At 40.3% G+C, this 22,092-nt stretch overlaps 8 non-coding genes across 8 annotated transcripts; all 8 read right to left on the minus strand.

Moving 5' to 3' along the window:
• Positions 1-12,974: 12,974 nt before the first annotated feature.
• Trnaa-ggc (transfer RNA alanine (anticodon GGC)) lies at positions 12,975-13,047 on the minus strand. Its single transcript has one exon. It is a non-coding gene; the product is annotated as a tRNA-Ala (tRNA).
• A 198-nt stretch (positions 13,048-13,245) lies between these two features.
• Trnaa-ggc (transfer RNA alanine (anticodon GGC)) lies at positions 13,246-13,318 on the minus strand. The gene has a single exon. It is a non-coding gene; the product is annotated as a tRNA-Ala (tRNA).
• Positions 13,319-13,781: 463 nt separating this feature from the next.
• Positions 13,782-13,854, minus strand: Trnaa-ggc (transfer RNA alanine (anticodon GGC)). The gene has a single exon. It is a non-coding gene; the product is annotated as a tRNA-Ala (tRNA).
• A 195-nt stretch (positions 13,855-14,049) lies between these two features.
• Positions 14,050-14,122, minus strand: Trnaa-ggc (transfer RNA alanine (anticodon GGC)). The gene has a single exon. It is a non-coding gene; the product is annotated as a tRNA-Ala (tRNA).
• Positions 14,123-14,318: 196 nt separating this feature from the next.
• Positions 14,319-14,391, minus strand: Trnaa-ggc (transfer RNA alanine (anticodon GGC)). Its single transcript has one exon. It is a non-coding gene; the product is annotated as a tRNA-Ala (tRNA).
• Positions 14,392-14,589: 198 nt separating this feature from the next.
• Positions 14,590-14,662, minus strand: Trnaa-ggc (transfer RNA alanine (anticodon GGC)). The gene has a single exon. It is a non-coding gene; the product is annotated as a tRNA-Ala (tRNA).
• A 195-nt stretch (positions 14,663-14,857) lies between these two features.
• Positions 14,858-14,930, minus strand: Trnaa-ggc (transfer RNA alanine (anticodon GGC)). Its single transcript has one exon. It is a non-coding gene; the product is annotated as a tRNA-Ala (tRNA).
• Positions 14,931-15,125: 195 nt separating this feature from the next.
• On the minus strand, positions 15,126-15,198 carry Trnaa-ggc (transfer RNA alanine (anticodon GGC)). Its single transcript has one exon. It is a non-coding gene; the product is annotated as a tRNA-Ala (tRNA).
• Between the last annotated feature and the right edge of the window lie 6,894 nt (positions 15,199-22,092).

The following is a 22,092-nucleotide window of genomic DNA, read 5'->3' on the forward strand; positions in this document are numbered from 1 at the left end:
GATATGAGTAATAGCTAAATAGTGTAAAATTTAGTTGGAGGTGATCGGAATATGAAACCAATACCAGTTTCAGGAAATCCATGATCAATTTCAAAGTTAGGTTCCACATTTTGGTCAAATTTGAACCCTCTGTACAAAACCTGAACTTCACGCAGGAACCAGGGAGGTGGTAGAGAAGGAGAGACAACTACTGCTCTCCTTTGAAGTCATGCGCGGCACCGCCGAGCAAGTTATGCGTTCAACTACAGGTGTTACCCATGTGCTTTGACAAAAGAGAGCATCAATAATCGGGAGTAGCGCTCTCACATCTAGAAATACTTGCTCCTATACTGCAATTCGCTCTCTCTTTCAATGTGATGCCAACAATGAATTTGTATACCTTGAATTGGAGCAGCGAATCAAAATGCAGTGTAAAACTCACAATTTTAACAGCAAATAGTTTAAAAACACGCTGGAACACGCTTTAGCGGAGTACTTTATTTGAAAAATCAAAATATCCCTTATTAAAAGATAGAAAATTAACATGCGGAAATGTGCGCTTTATAGAAAAATATCAAGTTTTTAAGAGGGCCTAATTTTCATTTCATTTCGATTTGCGAATTACGAAGAAACTAGAAATACACGTTTATAGTATTGAATTCTTTCCTAAACTATTCTAAATCAATTCGAGTATTTCATTTAAAATTTTGCGGTGAAATAAAGCTTGTATATTCAACTAAAGGTGAAATGCGTTCTTCGTCTCCGAACTTCGTCTTTCAACTAGAGCAGTGCCGAGCATGACTTCAAAGCGTGCTGGAATGTTATCAGACATCCCATTGTAACGCCTTGAACAAAACATGTGTTTGCATGAATTACGAAGAGTTGCCACTCCATCTCTGTAACACCTCCCTGATGTGAGTATGTGCTTACAATGACCCTGAACAATGGACCTGGGTATCACCTGTTCAGCGCTCTGCTCCAAGACACATGAATCCTTATTAATTATTCATGATGGATTACCCTGGACACTGCTAATCTGAATTTCTATCAAAGGGTGAAATGCAGGCACATGAAAAAAGTAAGCACATGTTTCACATGTGCTTGAGTACACCACATTTTAGAATGAATAAAGACTAGCTGTGCTAGTGGAATTCTAATAATGGAGCATTCAAATCTTGGTCATTGTCCAGGACCATTGTCTGGGTGTCAACTACACACTCCCATACACACCAAATGACTTCTGTGCAAAGTTAAAGTTTTGTACAGAGGGTTGAAACTTGAGCAAAATTTGAATGAAATGAATTATGCTGTCATTTTAAGATTGCCTCCAACAAAATCGTACACAATTCAGCTATTGCTCATTATCAATGTCAGTGTTATCTGATGTATAGTTTTTGAACTATTCGGGATGAAAAGTGTGAAATGTTTTTTGTAACACCTAGTATACTAGTAATACATATAAGTATACTTCACCTCCAATCAAAGATTACCCCGTCACTTTTTATGACTATCTTCATGGCCATTCCACCTTCCTATCACACAGGGAGACTCTACTCCCCCCCCCCCCCCTCTCCTTTACACGTTTCTTTTCACCTTCCCCATCTTTTCTCTCTTCAGTCCTTCCCCAAACCTCTCCCTATGTTAATCTCACCTTCAAATATCATATTATTCCTCAGGCATGTTATCATTGGTATAGCTAAACGAAGCTTAACGATGTTTTCCATTAGTCATTAATTTTCTTACTTCAAACGATATCAGAACCCGAATACTATGACACACTCATTCAGCATTCCCAAGAAGAGAAAGCACAAGTCTCTCCGGAAGTAAGAATAGTCTTCAAGGGTTGTGTTTTGTTTTTATTTTTCCTTTTTTCGTTGTTTTGTGTCTTCCTTATTTTTGTTGTTTTTTGCATTCCAGTGTTATTTCTGCATTATATCACAAATAATTCGAGAGCTTTCAAAGTTTGACAGGGACAAGACAGTGTTGAAGTGTTTGACATAGGATGCCTGTAGGTAAACTATGTGCTTAAGTGATGATTTGAATAAAACAAAGTAAAAATATATGGGCTTAAACATTCAAATATGGAATAATGATGCCGATACGACAATAAAGTGCCATGTGAAATATGAACGCAAACTTACTAGGAGGAATGTATCCTGGTTGGGGAGAAAGTCGAGACGGCTGACGAGGAGCAACAGTCTGAGAAAGAGGAATCGGAAAAGATTCTTCGTAGGATGGAGGAGGCTCAGTGGGGAAATCTTCCTCTCCGTCGTATGAGGGTAACTTGAGCAGAATGGGTCTGTTACCCTCTACCGACGTCACATTGCCAGGAATGTTTCCTTCTGTGTCACTAATAGGGGTGCTCACATCACACGTGTTTTGCAGTACATTTACTTGGGCCGACATTGACAGTCCTGTCGTGGGTTCTGGCGCCGACGTGGTTCCCACCGTGGATGCGTCATTTTGTGGAGGACACAGAGAAGTAGCTGATTCTTCGCTTCCAGTACGAGGTACTAAAAAAGGGCCAGCACTTTCTATCATATGCCCATTCTCTCGGTCATCCGCGTGCCGTTCTTGTGATAATGGTACTTCTTCAGAGTAAGGCAGTGGCCTGTCATTACTGTGCATGTCCTGGCCTGTGCTTTGGTCAGATACATCAGGTGCATGCGCCACATCGACTGAAACACGTTCCTGGGAATGCGCTACTGTAGACACCGTAGACACACTGTTGTGTTGAGGTATAGGTCCTGTGCTCCCCTCTACACGGGTAACATTTCCATTGGAATTTGACGAAACCTTCATTGAATGCTCTGTAATCCCGCCGCTTTCTACTGAATAAGCGGAAATGCTCATATTGTAGGCATAAATTCGAACGTCATCTTCACTTCGAGAGCTTCTTTCCGACAAATTCTGGGATGAAGTGGACTGTGATGTGTCCATGGTAACGTTAGATGTGTCAAGCACTCTGCTCAAACGTGTTTCAAAAGCAAGGATATGCCAAATGGCATAAGGTTTTTGCTACCTGGCAGTAGCAACCGCTTTAGTAACAGCCCGAGGGTGTTTCTCTGAAATCAAATATTACGAAAATGTTCTTAAGAGTAAACATTCTAAACATGACATGATGTATAAGGTTCCTTTTTGAGGCATCGGAGGTGCATCACGATCAAATGATGGGGTGTCATGCATGAAACTTCTTGACTGTAAAGAAAGAATAGACAGAACGAGTTAGAATATTGTTTGCATCGGAAACCCGATGTTCAATCGGAAACCTTATGTTCAATTGCATCTACGTCACTCGATCACAACGTTCTCCATGAGCCCTGAAATGTTCACTGTTCAGGGCATTTTGGGTAACTTCTCTGTTTTTGTTTTTGTTTTGTTTTTTTCTGGGAGGTTTCGGTTGAATTCTTACGCAGTAGTTACAAGTGAAAAATAATATCTAAATATAAGATGAATGTAACATGCCCTGAGGGGAAAATTAGACACATTCTAACAAAACATTTTCCCATAACGATATCTCATCGTGGTGTTATCAAAAGAATACAAAAATTAAAGCTTAACATGTAATAACTGGTTTCCTCCAGTGTCTCTACGTAATTGCTGCTGGCTTTTGGACGTACAAAACTGTTAGTGACAAGTGACCATGATGTAAAGATAAATGCAATAGCACGTCATGGTTGCATTAAATTAACAAAAAAGAAAAGAAAAGGAATTGACAAGGAGCCAAAGTCCTGTGGGACCATTCAACAGATTGTGTAATCTATAAGCGTAGAGAAACGGTTCATAGGAACCCTTTATTACAAATGAAGGGTTTAACATCTTCAAGAACAATAGACAAAAACAACGATACAGTGGACAACGAAGTAGTCGCTGGTTATTATGCTATACCAATAGGAATAGGGATCGAAAGAAAGGTTCCTCATTAATCATCCGGGACAATGATTCGGGAACGAAATTATAGTCAGAGAGCCGTAATGTATATGTAACTATATAATCCATCAGGAATAAAATATCGCTATTTCAAATCCCCTTTTTTACTTCATCCAGCTTACCCTTCGGTGTCACCAATCACGACTATTCTGTTTTCTGGTGGACTCCGTCGGTACACTCCCCACTTGGAATACTTATGATCCTCGGCAACTTGACACGGAATACAGTATTAATGAACAGGAGTTCATTGATATCTGGTTTCCGCAGCATTGTACTTAAACTTTTCTGTAGGCCGATACCTCACTTGCATTTTATAATGTGAAGCGGATCCTGTCTTTGCAGATGAGGGCAATTAATTATTAACGAATTACTGGGGTAACATTGACATAGTATCTCCTATTCTCATCAGTGCGGAAACTATTATTAGAAAGAGACATTGGACCCTGAAAAAAGGATTGGCAGAATAATACTTGGTGGCCAGTCACCGTGACTGAAGATGTGCGTACTGCAGTATAATGACTTTGTGCGATGAGCGACTCCCTGCAGAGCCCACTAATGTCAATATCGACCACTAATGTCAAAACAAACCCTTTTGTCATAACACGTCGACCACAAAATGTCATAACGACCTCTAATGTCATAACATAAAAATGCTGCTACCATGGCAACACATTGTTTAATAATGACGATAGATTAAGTTTGCACATCGGATCAGCATACATTAGCGGTCACAAGTGCCAAATTTCAAGCCAAATGCTAAGAAACTGAGGGAGTTAACAGTATTTTGTGTGATTTTCATTCAAAATATGTGTTATCATGACAACGCATTATTAAACAATGACAAAAGGTTACGTTTGCCCATTTTTTTTTTTTATTATACGTACCATATCGGTCACATGTGCCAAATTCCAAGCCATATGCTCAAAGACTGAGGGAGTTAGCTGAATCCACGATATTTTTGTATTCTTTTCGGTAAAAAAATGCAGTTACCATGGCAACGCATTGTTCAAAATCGACAGAAGATGTGTTCTGCACATCTACGTAGTGGTCACATGTGCCAAAATTCAGGTCAAATACTAAAAAACTCAGGGAGTTAGGTCAATCCACATATTTTGTATGATCGAAATAAAAAAAAACTGCTGTTGCTATGGCAACAAATTTATTCACAAACAAACAAAAAAGGCATCCTGCACAATTACACATTGCATTTATCATATATCGAAAACTTCAACTGAATTGCTGTAAAACTGAGAGAGTAGTTCAATCCATAACATTTTGTAAATTTTTTTTTTGGTCGTTGCCATGGCAACGCATTATGCAATGCTAACAAAAAGGTGTCTTGCACATCTTCATTTGATAGCGGTTACACATGCCAAATTTTGGGTCAATTGCTGAAAAATGATTGATTGAAAGGTATTTATTGAATAACATCTCTTGCAGCAAGGAGGCTGAATTGCGGACATCTTACAAGGATCATCATGAATACATTCAAATATACAAACATACATAAAAAATATTAGCTACTGCACAATAGAGTTAGCCTTTACCATTAACACAACAAAAACAAATAATACAATAACAATTATTCACACCTTTGTTCTTGTTTTCATAAATAATCTCTATTGTTTATACAAATAACCTTACAAACCTTTAAAATCCACTTTCTTTTCATGTACTAATCTTCTTTTTCTCCATCTTCTCTTTCCCCTCCTCATAAACTTTACCATCCTCTTCTTCACTTTCCCTCCTTCAACCTCTTCTTATTCCCTGAAATTATCATTATCATAATCACACATATTTTTCATCATAACAATTGAACTACCATTAACTCTCTATTACAAAACCTCAATCAATATTCAGATATTACAGCCATCAAAAATATACTATTATACAAAACACTAGATTCATATCAATAAAGTTGTTCAAAATACAAAATTTCATTTTTCACATAACACAGGACAGAGGAACATGATATGGCAATCAAATTGAAATCACAATTAAATTAAGACTAAGAAATTCTGGTAGGTGAAACAAAAAAATTGAGATAGAATCAGAAATGAATGAATGAATGAATGAATGAAGGGCCAATAATCAAACAGGTTATCACATATGGAAACAAAAAAAAATAGTTGGTAACTCATTTTTGCGAATTTCCTCTACGAGCGGTACATTCGAATAAAAAAACAGGTAATATATTCACATATTCGACATTTTGTATGGCGTCCGATATTTTCTAATAGGCATTAGCCCAGTTTGATTTGTTTTCTTTCAATTTTTTTATGTTCAACGTTTGTTTTTCAGTGTGCAAAGTGGTGTGGGGTTTCTTCTCTGTAGAGGCCGAATAAAGTCAGGACACTGAAATAACTGAATGAAAGTCCTCTGCATGAATGATATTAATCAAAGGAGGCCAATTCAACGATTCCTTTGCTGAATTTGCAGGAAACGGCAATGAATTGCATCCATGTTGCAAATGGGCTGATGAGTGCAAAAAGCTGAAAAACCAGATACAGAACGAAATGTAGCACATCTGCCCATAAAAAAGGGGGGAGGGGGAGCTGGAGCTGGAGTGAGAGTGACATTACATAATTCACATATTCTATTCAGTATTATAGAAACGTATTAAAAAAGGAAGGGGGCTATTCTTCATTCTGTTTGTTCTACAGAAAAAGTCAGGTATTTTTTGAGAGTGTCTCAAAAGTCTTTAATTACTTGGTTTCTGAGGTAGATAGCTCTTGAATTGATCAGTATTGTTCAGAATTTTTAGTATGAAGTTCAAACACAACATCTTTCTCCTTTCCTGCAGGTTGATCATGCCTTACTGGGCGAGCATATCACAGTAAGTACTGTACTGACAACCGAAGATGATGTGGAGGGCTCTTTTTTGTATCTTTTCGATGTTTTCACGCCACTTTTGCGTAATACCGCAATGCCACACCGGGGTTCCATATTCAAGTACTGGGCGAATGTATCCTTCATAGATGGTCAACATATATCGCGGGATGGTAAACAATGGCGCTTTAGGACACGGAGCATATGGAGCTTCCTACTGGCACGCTTCAACATGTCATTAATATGGGACTCCCATTTCATTTCATTTCATTTCATTTCATTTCTTTATTGTCCAAATTATGTATAAAACATGGCATGGAAATTTGATTTTGTCACACATTCATAAACACATATTGACAACAGATAAATAGCAAAAAATATTACATTCCATATAAGACATCAAATGAATACTCAAAAAAATACAGGGAACCAAACATGCATCACAACATAAAATAGCATCATGTGTTTAACGTGCAGAGGGGAAAAATAAAAATATATGTGCACATACACAGAAAACTGTGGAAAAATCAATTGCCGCAAAAAGTTGTATAACCACAAATTCTAAAACACCTTACTTTATACAGACCACCCCAAATATCATAATCCATAAATTATAACACATATTGCACATAAGTCATTCCTTACACCCCCCCCCCATACACACAGCTAAGATCTGCTTCGTTTCACTGAATCCCTGACACGCCCGATGTGCACAATCAGACAACTATTGCACATTAACATACACACACACACACACACACACACAAATTTCATAATCTTAATTTACTTAAAAGTTATTCTATTCAAATAATTGCAAACCATAAAATTCTTGTGTGTTTTTGATAATGCACAACCCCCCCCCCCCCTGCCGTCATACACCAAACCAGCTACAGCTCTCCCTTCACTTTATGGAAAAATCAGCGGTTGTTATTACACATCCTGATTGCGTATGGAACAAAGGAGTCTGCATATCGATTTGTACGACATTTCAGAGACCGTAGTCTTCTGCCTGATCGTAGGAATTCAAAACAATCATGTAGCTGGTGATTCTCGTTTAACATAATACCATCTGCCATATTGGCGATCCGATCTGTACATTCCTTTGTAAGGTCGTAACTTTCCCCAGTGATTTTGCTAGCCTGTCTCACTATAGCTTCCATTCTCTTGAAGTCTTGTTTCCTGCAGACCCCGAACCAGATGACACAGTTAAACAAAACAATACTTTCAACCACTGATTTGTAGAAAAGATTGAGAATAGTTCTATCAATGTGTAGTGATCTCAGTTTTCTCAGAAAGTACATACAAGTCTGGGCTTTTGAGATAACAGATCTACACTCTTCAGTCCAAGAAAGTTTACTGTCCACTGTTGTCCCTAGGTATTTGTAACTCTTGACTATCTCAATATCTGTACCACCAATATTTATAAATTTTGGCTGTGGGGGCATTTTCCGAAAATCAAACACAATCTCCTTAGTTTTGGTGAGATTTAACTGCAGACAGTTCTTGTCACACCAAGAGGTAAAACGTTCAACCTCGGCCCGGTAGCTAGATTCATCCTCATCAATAAGTCCTAAAATGACAGTGTCATCTGCATATTTCAAAATGAATACATTTTCCCTTGCTGATTTACAATCGTTCGTGTACAGAATAAACGCAACCTTGTGGAGCACCTGTGTTCAAGACGACAGGGTCTGAAAAACAATTTTGAACTTTCACAGTTTGAGACCGATTACATAAGAAATCTTTTATCCATAGGATCAGATAAGATGGTACATTCATGTGACGCAGCTTCTGAAGAAGAATGTGAGTCTGCATAGTATTGAACGCTGAGGAAAAGTCTACAAATAAGGCACGTGCATAGCGTCGTGGTTTATCGGTGTGCTGAGCGAGCTCGTGTACGAGTGTGAGAACAGCGTCATTCACAGACTTTTTAGGTTGATATGCAAATTGAAGTTTATCAAGAAGATGGGACACTGATGGATAAAGGAACTGCATTATCAGTCTCTCGAAGCATTTCATGACGATCGAGGTAAGTGCCACTGGTCTGTAGTCGTTAAGTTGTGAAGTGCGATTTGTTTTCGGCACCGGAATCACGATCGCTGATTTCCAGCTGGCCGGAGACATACCTTCGTTCAATGACATTTGGAAAAGTTCACAGTAGGGAGTTGCAAGCTGTTGGGCGCAGCATTTTAATATTTTAGCATGTATCTTATCCGGGCCCATTGCTTTGTTCACTTTAACCCGTTTGAAAAGAGTCGCAACTGTTTGCTGGTCAATGCGAGGGGGTGTGACGCTAAGCTCTCGTAGCTCTGAACACATCGATGTGACTTCGGCAGAGAAATCCACGGTGTCGAAACGAGCATAGAATTTGTTAAGTTCATTCGCTGTAATAAGGGCACTGTTTGACACAAATGCAGAAGCCTGTTTCTTCTTCTGCTTAGATCCTGTTAATGTATGTAAACATTTCCATGCTTCCCTCATGTTATTTGATCGAAAATACTTTTGAAGTTTCACTTTGTATTTCATTTTCGAACTTGCGATTTCTTTCGTCACTTGTTTGCTTATTTCTTTCGCTTTATCGAAATCTCTGTTTTGAAATGCGATTTTCTTTGCATGAAACAGCGCCTTCAGTTCTTTCGTCACCCATGGTTTATCATTATTGGGATAACATTTGACCGTCTTGTTGGAGACATGAAGCTCTTCACAAAAGAGAACGTAACTGCTGACAATATCAGCTGCTTCCTCTAGATCATCAGCACTTCCTATAAGCATATCCCAGTCAGACAACTCAAAACAGGTTTGTAGCATTTCCATAGACTGCTCATTCCATACTTTAACTTGTTTTGTGGTTACTTTATCTGATTTCAATTTACTTTTATACTTAGACATCAAATGAACGGTGGAATGGTCTGAGTTGCCAATTCAATGGGGGAACGGATGTTTACTTTATAAGGATCTTTCACTGAGCAGTAGCATTTGTCAAGAACCCGATGTCCGCGAGTTGGAATCTGCACACACTGCACATAGTTGGGTAGTGCGTCCTCTAATGAGCAATGGTTGAAATCACCAAGTATAATCTTCGGTGAATCAGGTGACGCCGTTTCCATGGCATTCACGGTATCCATGATATCTCGAACAGCTGCATCCGCGTTAGCGTCGGGTGGTATGTAAACAAGAAATATGTCCACTTTGTTGAATTTTCTTGGCAGATAAAATGGTCGGAACGAAACACAGAGAAGTTCCAAATTTTGGTGACAAATCTCGTTATGTACTTTGTAATTGCGACACCATTTCTCATTCACATATATTGCAAGTCCCCCTCCTCTAGTTTTGTTCGTTTCTGCAAAATCTCTGTTACTTCGAATCATGTCGAAACCGTGAATATCAAACGCCTCACTAGGTGTATCTGGGTTTAACCAAGTTTCCGTAAAGCATAAAATTCCAGAATTTCTGAATTCATTGTCATATCTCACTTTTCCACGAATTTCGTCAATCTTGTTTCCAATTGAAGGAACGTTACTCATTGTTATAGTAGGCAGAGCAGGTTTGAACTTTCGTAGACGTACCTTTTGTCTTATTCCTCCCTTCTTACCTCTGCGGCGTATTTTCACTCTATCGTTTGTCTCACCATCTTCGCGTAGTGGCACCCATTCCGGCAAGCCGACCGGTTTGAGTTTCGAGGCCTCAGCTGTAGCTAGTTCGAATATGAAGTTGCGTTCATATGAAATGTTTGAGATCGCTTTGGATGAGAATTCCGAGGAGTTTGATGGTTTTAACAGACTCGAGCTGATGATCTCCTATATAGTAATACGGGAGACAATGGTGGCATGTTTCTCATGAAGTTGATTTCCATTGTCTTGCATTAAGGGTTTAATTTCATCATGTTATCATCCGACCAATTTGCCAGATACGAGACAGCCGCTTGCATCTCAGGTTGGTCATTGCCAGAGCGGCATTCCACCAGCGTCTTATCGTCAACATACTTATAGGACCGAATGGGTAGCTAGGCTTTGCGTCATTTATCATAGCAAGGAATATGATAGGGCCCAAACGTCATCCTCGGGGGACACCTGCATTGAGAGATGCCCAGTCGGACACGGATCCTCTGTAGCGCACACATTGCTGACGTCCTGAGAGAAAGCTTACAATCCATGGTATTATACACGGGCGGACTCCCATCTGGACGAGCTTCGTTATTGCTGTTGTGTGGTCTGATCCGGTCAAAGGCCTTTGTGAAGTCGGTGACCACTAGGGTAGACGACGATTTTGATTTCTCAGCATTAATATAGATGTTGTGCAGCACATTGATGATGCAATGCGAAGTTGACAGGTTCTTTCTGTTGCCAAATTACATGGGGTCCAAATTGGGTGCCATATCGCTCATCACCCATTTCGCTACGAAACCTTCTGCAACCTTGGCAATGTGGTCAGTGAGGGACACTGGACGGAGTTTCTCGAGGGACGGTAGAGTCGTTTTCGGAACGGGGATCACAATTGCGCGATTAACGTTGGGCACAACACCTCCCTTGATAGATTTATTATGTGTGCGAGTGGTGTGGATAATTCGTAAGAAAATTCACGTAAAAACCGGGAGGAAATATTATCAGGGCCGCCAGCAACGTTTCTTTCAATTCTCGAAAGTGCTTTCTGAACATTCCAGGGATAGATATCAGGACACCGTTCACACGCCGGTAGGAACGCAGGAAGATGCTCCGAAGTCAGTGGGTCAAACGATTCTGTTACAGACACGAAGTGATCATTTATAGCACTGGCGATCAAATCCGGTATCTTCAGAATCCAGTCCAGGAATTGAGATCAAAGGTTCATCCCGCCTTCCTCCTGTCATGATACGAATCTGTCGATACCAAGCAGCTGGATTAGATCTTTTCAGCCGTTGTACGCGAGTGGAGTAGTAATTTGCAATTTTTAATTTGCAGAGTTTGAAATCGCGATCATTCTCTTCACTCTGTTGCGAAAACGTTTCCGGTCATCAACGTGGTTTAGAAGGAAGGCAGTTTGCCGAATTACACTTTTTCTCCATACGTTGAAAATTATACTTAATGCAGAAACTTATCAAAGGGTCAAAAGTCAAGTAAAAATCCTCAAATCCCCAAATACCTGCACCTTAAACAATATAGCCATTCATCCAATTATACCTAGTTCAAGGAAAGTGAACATTCAATACATTTGTGACAAGCCTGTCATTTTATTATTTTGCCTATTATGTGAAGCCATCATCACACATTGCCAAGACATTGCATGCATTGTGTGGTTATGTTGCAAGTACTTTGTAAACACTGATAAATGTTGATGTTTTGTCTACAGGAGTTACAAGGGTTCATTCCAGACAAACATGATATAAAACAGGCGAGATATCATAAGATTTCATTTTTTCTTCTTTCAGAGGATACAATACCGCCAGTACCAACTTGTCCAGCCGATATAACCAGAACTATTGAGCTGGGTACACCATCCATAGTAGTGACATGGATCGAGCCAACTGCTACTGATAATTCTGGTGTGGCCAATATCCAGTCACGTACCAGTAATTCTGGTTATAGTTTTTCTCCAGGAGCAACCGATGTGATCTACACTTTTGTTGATGGCAGCGGAAACACTGCCCCCTGCACCTTCACAGTTACAGTTCGTACAGGTAAAGTACATCTGTTGTTCGTTCATCTATCAGAATTATCTTCAAACTACAGGTGATAGTCATACACCATGTACTCTATCATATTTTAGGTTAGAAATACATGACTTTTATATTCTGTGTTATGATCAGGTCGTGGGCGGGCCAGAGTCATCGATCTAGGCATGGTCTCCCGTCAGCCGTCTTCCTCCCCTTACTATTTCTCCTCCGAGGAAAAGGCACGATACCTTCGAGGGGAGTTATATCAGCATATCGCTCCTGAGGTCGCCATTTAAGACCACGCGACCAACGTCCTCAGCGATGTCTATCAGGTGGGTCGCCTGATGAACATGATGGGGCGAGCTGCAGGCGACGGGAGATTGACGCTATTGGTGCGCTCTGCCGAAATGTCTGCCGAGCTTCTCGGCCCGCTGTGAGAGATGTCGTCCACGAGCTGGAAAGGATGATATAGATGAGAGGCACCAGAGTCTGAAAAGATCTCATAACTTTGCAACTGATTGACAAATTGCCCTACATCGACGTAAATAAGCACTGAATTGATCAGTGTTTTAGTAGTAGCCATGATAAAAAAAAATCATGGGCGTACATACTCGAGCAGGATTCGAACCTACGACCTCCTGATCGCCGGACAGGCGTCATCTCCACTAGACCACCGAGCTTTCGCCCGACAGCAAGTGTTGGTTCTAATCCTTATAGCATGCAGCGGGTACTGCTTTGTTATTCAAATTCATGAAAATTCTTCCGTCGTGATGTTTTCATTGCAACTGATTGACAAATTGCCCTACATCGACGTAAATAAGCACTGAATTGATCAGTGTTTTAGTAGTAGCCATGATAAAAAAAAATCATGGGCGTACATACTCGAGCAGGATTCGAACCTACGACCTCCTGATCGCCGGACAGGCGTCATCTCCACTAGACCACCGAGCTTTCGCCCGACAGCAAGTGTTGGTTCTAATCCTTATAGCATGCAGCGGGTACTGCTTTGTTATTCAAATTCATGAAAATTCTTCCGTCGTGATGTTTTCATTGCAACTGATTGACAAATTGCCCTACATCGACGTAAATAAGCACTGAATTGATCAGTGTTTTAGTAGTAGCCATGATAAAAAATCATGGGCGTACATACTCGAGCAGGATTCGAACCTACGACCTCCTGATCGCCGGACAGGCGTCATCTCCACTAGACCAGCGAGCTTTCGCCCGACAGCAAGTGTTGGTTCTAATCCTTATAGCATGCAGCGGGTACTGCTTTGTTATTCAAATTCATGAAAATTCTTCCGTCGTGATGTTTTCATTGCAACTGATTGACAAATTGCCCTACATCGACGTAAATAAGCACTGAATTGATCAGTGTTTTAGTAGTAGCCATGATAAAAAATCATGGGCGTACATACTCGAGCAGGATTCGAACCTACGACCTCCTGATCGCCGGACAGGCGTCATCTCCACTAGACCACCGAGCTTTCGCCCGACAGCAAGTGTTGGTTCTAATCCTTATAGCATGCAGCGGGTACTGCTTTGTTATTCAAATTCATGAAAATTCTTCCGTCGTGATGTTTTCATTGCAACTGATTGACAAATTGCCCTACATCGACGTAAATAAGCACTGAATTGATCAGTGTTTTAGTAGTAGCCATGATAAAAAATCATGGGCGTACATACTCGAGCAGGATTCGAACCTACGACCTCCTGATCGCCGGACAGGCGTCATCTCCACTAGACCACCGAGCTTTCGCCCGACAGCAAGTGTTGGTTCTAATCCTTATAGCATGCAGCGGGTACTGCTTTGTTATTCAAATTCATGAAAATTCTTCCGTCGTGATGTTTTCATTGCAACTGATTGACAAATTGCCCTACATCGACGTAAATAAGCACTGAATTGATCAGTGTTTTAGTAGTAGCCATGATAAAAAAATCATGGGCGTACATACTCGAGCAGGATTCGAACCTACGACCTCCTGATCGCCGGACAGGCGTCATCTCCACTAGACCACCGAGCTTTCGCCCGACAGCAAGTGTTGGTTCTAATCCTTATAGCATGCAGCGGGTACTGCTTTGTTATTCAAATTCATGAAAATTCTTCCGTCGTGATGTTTTCATTGCAACTGATTGACAAATTGCCCTACATCGACGTAAATAAGCACTGAATTGATCAGTGTTTTAGTAGTAGCCATGATAAAAAAAAATCATGGGCGTACATACTCGAGCAGGATTCGAACCTACGACCTCCTGATCGCCGGACAGGCGTCATCTCCACTAGACCACCGAGCTTTCGCCCGACAGCAAGTGTTGGTTCTAATCCTTATAGCATGCAGCGGGTACTGCTTTGTTATTCAAATTCATGAAAATTCTTCCGTCGTGATGTTTTCATTGCAACTGATTGACAAATTGCCCTACATCGACGTAAATAAGCACTGAATTGATCAGTGTTTTAGTAGTAGCCATGATAAAAAATCATGGGCGTACATACTCGAGCAGGATTCGAACCTACGACCTCCTGATCGCCGGACAGGCGTCATCTCCACTAGACCACCGAGCTTTCGCCCGACAGCAAGTGTTGGTTCTAATCCTTATAGCATGCAGCGGGTACTGCTTTGTTATTCAAATTCATGAAAATTCTTCCGTCGTGATGTTTTCATTGCAACTGATTGACAAATTGCCCTACATCGACGTAAATAAGCACTGAATTGATCAGTGTTTTAGTAGTAGCCATGATAAAAAATCATGGGCGTACATACTCGAGCAGGATTCGAACCTACGACCTCCTGATCGCCGGACAGGCGTCATCTCCACTAGACCACCGAGCTTTCGCCCGACAGCAAGTGTTGGTTCTAATCCTTATAGCATGCAGCGGGTACTGCTTTGTTATTCAAATTCATGAAAATTCTTCCGTCGTGATGTTTTCATTGCAACTGATTGACAAATTGCCCTACATCGACGTAAATAAGCACTGAATTGATCAGTGTTTTAGTAGTAGCCATGATAAAAAATCATGGGCGTACATACTCGAGCAGGATTCGAACCTACGACCTCCTAATCGCCGGACAGGCGTCATCTCCACTAGACCACCGAGCTTTCGCCCGACAGCAAGTGTTGGTTCTAATCCTTATAGCATGCAGCGGGTACTGCTTTGTTATTCAAATTCATGAAAATTCTTCCGTCGTGATGTTTTCATTGCAACTGATTGACAAATTGCCCTACATCGACGTAAATACAAAGCAGTACCCGCTGCATGCTATAAGGATTAGAACCAACACTTGCTGTCGGGCGAAAGCTCGGTGGTCTAGTGGAGATGACGCCTGTCCGGCGATCAGGAGGTCGTAGGTTCGAATCCTGCTCGAGTATGTACGCCCATGATTTTTTATCATGGCTACTACTAAAACACTGATCAATTCAGTGCTTATTTACGTCGATGTAGGGCAATTTGTCAATCAGTTGCAATGAAAACATCACGACGGAAGAATTTTCATGAATTTGAATAACAAAGCAGTACCCGCTGCATGCTATAAGGATTAGAACCAACACTTGCTGTCGGGCGAAAGCTCGGTGGTCTAGTGGAGATGACGCCTGTCCGGCGATCAGGAGGTCGTAGGTTCGAATCCTGCTCGAGTATGTACGCCCATGATTTTTTATCATGGCTACTACTAAAACACTGATCAATTCAGTGCTTATTTACGTCGATGTAGGGCAATTTGTCAATCAGTTGCAATGAAAACATCACGACGGAAGAATTTTCATGAATTTGGATCTCATAACTTCTCTTCATTCCGTCTTTTAGGATGATTAAAACCTGCTTTGATATGCATTTGGCTCATGATATCGCAGTAACCAGGAGCGAGCAAAGTGAAATCCAACTTGATTGAGTAGTATAGGCCTATCAATGTGGATTAAAAAAGATACCAAGAACAAAAACAAATAGCAAATATTGCTTGCAGATGCCGGAATTGATATCATTTTATTTTGTGGAAACAATGTTTAAACACAAAGGGTTGGCATGACATAGACAACAAGGGAACAAAATGACATTCTAAATATGTTTAATTCCATTTTATAGTTGCATTAGTCCGCCACAGGCGTAATTACTATATAGCGTCCATAGATTTTGCTAGTCACCACTAACCAGGTCTTTCATCATGTTCATGCAGAGAAGTTTATATTATCTTTTCGGACTTTGGTGCAGAGGTAAGTATATCTGTACATATTCCTATTACAGTGCACTCCCGTTACAACGAACACGGTTATAACGAAATTTCGTTATAACGAAGTAAAACTTCTGGTCCCAAAATTATCGCCATTAAAGTCTATGGTACAAAATTCGCTTATAACGAACACGGTTATAACGAAATTTCCGTTATAACGAAGTCTTTTCCGAGCGCCACTGACAAAGAAACACAAAAGAAATGTGCTCCGTTATAACGAAATGAGGATCGCCTTCGAAAATACGTAGCAGAACAAGCATTTATAGCGTCTCTACATGGGAAAACGCGTCACATCACTGTGTGTTCGCTTGGTGTGTCACGCACAGTTTCCGAAGGGAACTTGCGTTATTGTATATGAATAACTACTTGTTTTCTTGTTCACGTAGCTTTCCAGTGTATGACAAGTATTCAACATACAGAATTTGATATATGTGTGGCTTTCTTGTTTTCGTTTTATATCTTTATTGTTCGGTTATAACGAAATTTTGTTATAACGAAAGAAAACTGCCGGTCCCGAGCATTTCGTTATAACGGGAGTGCACTGTATTATCTTTCTTCCATAAGCATTGTAGCTATGTTACAAATGATGGTGCAACTACAAGCGAATTAAAAACAAAAGATGCACAGACCATGAAAAATGAATGGTTCAATGGCATGAATAGCCCATAACAATGGAGAGACAACCACCTAACTATGTAACCAGTTGAAATGAAGATTCTCTTGTTGAAGTGATAAAAGAATAATCATGGTATATAATTGTGTTGTTTCAATTAGCTACACATTGCTTACGTTTGTTCATAGATGCAAAAGCCAACAGCCCAGTACCACAGAGCAATTGAGAATATACATAAAACAAAAACTACTATAACGGAACAATAAAAGATGCCCGTTCCCGGCAATGTATGGAACCTTCCAAAGCTTTCATACGAAGGTAATGATGGATTAAAATCCAGTGATAATGTCATGTCAAGTTGTCAAGTATTTCATGTGTGCCCTTTCAGGCCTATGCACACCCAACAGTCATACACTCTGACATTCAGTGCATATGGGGAACGGAGGTGGAACCTGATCAAAGGTTGTCCATCACAGTGTAGAGCGAGGTGGGGCTCTTCACAACACAACAACAACAACAAAACGAGGCAAGTTATTGGGAGATGGAATACTAAGTGGTTGTCGATCACAGTGTCGAGCGAGGCGGGGCTCTTCACAAAAACAACAACAACAGCAGCAGCAGCAGCAGCAGCAACAACAACATCAACAACAACAAAAACGGCAGGTGAGTATTAAGGAGATAGAATACCAGGAGGTCGTCCATTAACGTGTAGAACGAGGCAGGGCTCATTGCAGAGCAACAACAGCAACAACAACATAACGAGGCAGGTAAAAAGGAGATGGAATACTAAGATGTGTCCATCTGTAGAGCGAGATGGGGCTCTTCACAAAAGAAACAGTAGAAACAACAACAACAAAACAACATGTAAGTTGTGAGGAGATGGGGCTCTTCACAGAAACAACAACAAAGCAGTTTAGTGCAAACGAGATGGAATACTGTCCAAAAGGATGTTCATCGCATTGAAGAGTTGTGGTTTCTTCACAAAGCAACAACAAGAGCAACAGTAACAAAACAGCAAGTTGTAGGGAGATGGAATGCAAAGAGGTTATCCATCACGGTGTAGAGCGAGGTGGGGCTTTGCACAAAGCAACAGCAGCAACAACAAAACAGCAGACGAGTTGTAAGAAGATGGAATACCAGGTACTGCGTCACGTGGGGCTTTTCACAAAAGCAACGGACTCAGCCACATAGCTAAAACGTACATTGTCGCAGCAACAATGACAACGGAACAGCAGGTAATTTGTTCGAAGATATATGGACAACTGAATAAAGGTTGTCTCTTGTGTCCAGAAGTAAAACAACAGACAGCTGCCTAAGAAACTGGGAAAGGGATGGAATATTGGCAAGCTCTGAATCAAAATGTGTACAGCGAATTGGGAGCTGTTGACGAAACGACAAAAACGAAAAAAAAAAACAAAAAACAAAACACCCCACAACAGGCAAGTTATAAGGAATTGAATACGTTAAAGGAGTTTGCCCATAAGGACATGGAATACTAAGAAAATGTCCATCACTGTGTAGAGCGAGGTGGGGCTCGTCACAAAGCAACAACAACAACAACAACAAAACGAGGGAAGTTATAGGGAGATGGAATACTAAGAGGTTGTCCATCATAGTGGAAAGCGAGGTGGGGCTCTCCACGAATAACATGCTGCCACATCACAAACATTAGGTAATCGAGGTATTTGCAGAAAGATGGGAAGTCAAAGAGTTTTATCGGTTGTTCAGAAGTAAAACGAAAGACAAGCACCGAATAAGGAGGTGAGAATGGAAATCACCGAGTAGAGCGAGTGGAGCTCTTGACAAAACAGCAAAGGTCAAACCAAAGATACAGGTAAGTTGCAAGGAGATGGAATACCAAGAGGTTGTCCATCACGGTGTAGAGCGAGGTGGGGCTCTGCACATAGCAACAACAAACGGCAACAGCGCAACTAAGAGGTAGACTGTGTGAAACGACTGCAACATCCAAGCATGTAAAACAAGTGAGTTGTACGGGGAAAAAGTGATTATTAAGAGGTTATCAAGCAGATTACCAAAAGACAGGAAACTTCGAGAAAAATGTTCAGTAATCAAGGGGAGGGTGTGAAACAAGGTATCCCCCACCTGCACGAGGAAGCTTTTGCATTATTTTAGAATTCTTTGCACTCTCTGGAGAAATATCTGCAGAATTTTCAATAAGAAAAGACGAAATGAATATTCAGGGTAATGTGAATGGCTTAATCGTGCTATCTACTACCTCTTGATCCGCGTGTGCGTCTTCAGTGTGTAAAAAGTTTATGAGGGTTGACCAAAGAGGGTAGGGTGTGAAGTGTTGTACCCCCTCCCACATGCAGGAGGGGGTTTTCACATTTCCAAAATTGAAATTCAACAATCTATTGCACATTTTTATATATATTTGCAAAATTGTCAATTAGAAAAAAAAAAGGTTCCTACTGATCAGGTTTGCAGAGACCAAATTTGTCAAAAATGCTTCAACACAAATCGATTAATACGAAAATTGGTAAGCTTTCAAGTCGAGGAGGGGCGATCACCCAGGGGGAAAAAACCGGGGGGGGGGTGGGACGCACCCGTTTGCAGGGATGACCAGCGAATCACAAGGGTTGGACAAAAACATGAAGTTAACACTTCAGTTGTATGAATCAAACCTCTTGAAATAGCAAGGCCTGCATACTGTAACTAACTGTCGTCATGTGCAATGGTGTATTTGTCAATAAAGCAGACGATACATTTCTCATAAACTCCATTGAGTGTCTATTGTTTTTTTGTAAAGTTCAATTCTTGCGTCATTCTCATAAGGAATACTGCTAAGGTGCTATTACGCCGGCGTGTTCTGATTAGCTGAGTGTAAAAAGATAATACAATTTCTGAAGTCAGTTAGAGGTCATGCAATGTTAATTATGACAAGGAATTATGACAGTCAAGGAAGATATATGGTGTATGATTATGCAAAATGTATGTAATGAGAATGATAAATATTGACAACATTTTCATTATTTTACCTACAAACAGAAACTTGCAACTGATTGACAAATTGCCCCACATCGACGGTGATCAGGAGGTCGTAGGTTCGAATCCTGCTCGAGTATGTACGCCCATGATTTTTTATCATGGCTACTACTAAAACATTGATCAATTCAGTGCTTATTTACGTCGATGTGGGGCAATTTGTCAATCAGTTGCAATGAAAACATCTCGACGGAAGAATTTCATGAATTTGAAAAACAGAAACTTACAGAGTAGAAAAGTTGGAATCAAAGATGCGTCAGTGTACAGAGACAGTTTGTGTAGATACCATGTATCAACAATGAATTTACAGCTATAATAGTGAGTAATGATTAGAAGCCATGCAGTTGCCAGAGGAGTGTGTGCATGCGAGTATCACCAAGCGGGAATGTATCAGATGAGGAAAAGCATCATATTCTACACAGATACTGCATTAAATGAAGTATAAAAGTTGAAAATACCGAAGTATGTGTAATAAGCAGGCACACTTCGGAACCGTGTGAGTGTGCGTGTGTGTGTGTGTGTGTGTGTGTGTGTGTGATTAGATATGGAGAGAAGTGAAAAATATAAAGTCATTTTCCGGAAAGGACTGAGAGATATACAGTGGAACTGATATATCGTGTAGTCTCTTGGAAGTAAGTCCGGTGGACATCTCAAAATTATTTTTTTTTTTACGAATCAGAAAAGGTGATTTGCTCACACGTCCTGAGAGTTTCTGGTTAAACTATGGACAGAGGTGACTCTATTCACTGAGGGGCGCAGCCCCTCAATGAATAGTTCTTTTGGATGTACTGAGGCCTATAGTTTTAACAGATACTCGAAATTAGGCAAAGTTTATATGTATCATATTTTGGGTCAAAACTTTAAACAAAAGAAGGGAAAATGGGAATAGTGTAAATACATCGAGGGACGTCGTGTGGTGAATGCAATGTTGTAAAGGGGACCTACACTGACCCTAAGAAGCAGTGCACGGTGTCAGAACTGCTTGTTGATGTTACATAAATGTTTCGTTAAAAAAAAAAATGTTAAAAAAGTCATAATTACTTTATGACGTCACAATTGTTTTGTTACAAAATTACTATTGATACATTTCACGGAATGACGGTACGAGCAGTGCGCAATGTCAAAATTGCTCTGTGGCGTCACAATAATACTTTGTTCAATAGAAATTGTTACATTTCACAGAGTGATGGTACGGCGCAGTGCGCCATGTCAGAACTGTTTTGTGATGCCACAGTTTTGTTTTGTTTTTTAATGTTAGATTTCACACAGTGGCAGTACAAAACTGCGCACTACTTCAGAATTGCTTTCTGACATCATTTTGCAAATAATATACTATTTGCAAAATGTCATAAAAATGACGTCATTTTGGAAATATGAAATTATAGTCCTTCATGGAGTGTCAAACATGCCAACTTTCTGACATAGCTGAAAATACCTATAATCACGTGAAGATCTTTCAACCAATCACTAGAGCATTTATTTTTGATCCAAAATATAATTTCAACTGTTTCAGAATGTTGACCTGGGGCCCGTTTCATAAAACTTGTTATCAGTGACAAGTTATCATAGCTGTTATAAGCTACTGAAATCCTCGCAGCTGATTGGCTAAGTGCAAATTTGTCATAGAAGTGAGGCAGTTGTCACTGATAACAAGTTTTATGAAACGGGGCCCTGGTTGACACTTCATGGTATAAGCCTACTATTTGGAAAATGGCATCACTGTTTACGACAACATTTTCCAAATAGAAATGATGTCACAAAGCGACTGTCACATCATAATCAAAGTAATTCTAACATTGCGCGCTGCTTCGTTTGGCCACTCTGTGAAATGCAACAATATCTGACAAAGCGATTATGACATCACAAAGCAATTCTTACATCGC

The sequence above is a fragment of the Diadema setosum genome, chromosome 9, assembly GCF_964275005.1.
Source record: "Diadema setosum chromosome 9, eeDiaSeto1, whole genome shotgun sequence".
In the NCBI taxonomy this organism is placed as follows: domain Eukaryota; kingdom Metazoa; phylum Echinodermata; class Echinoidea; order Diadematoida; family Diadematidae; genus Diadema; species Diadema setosum.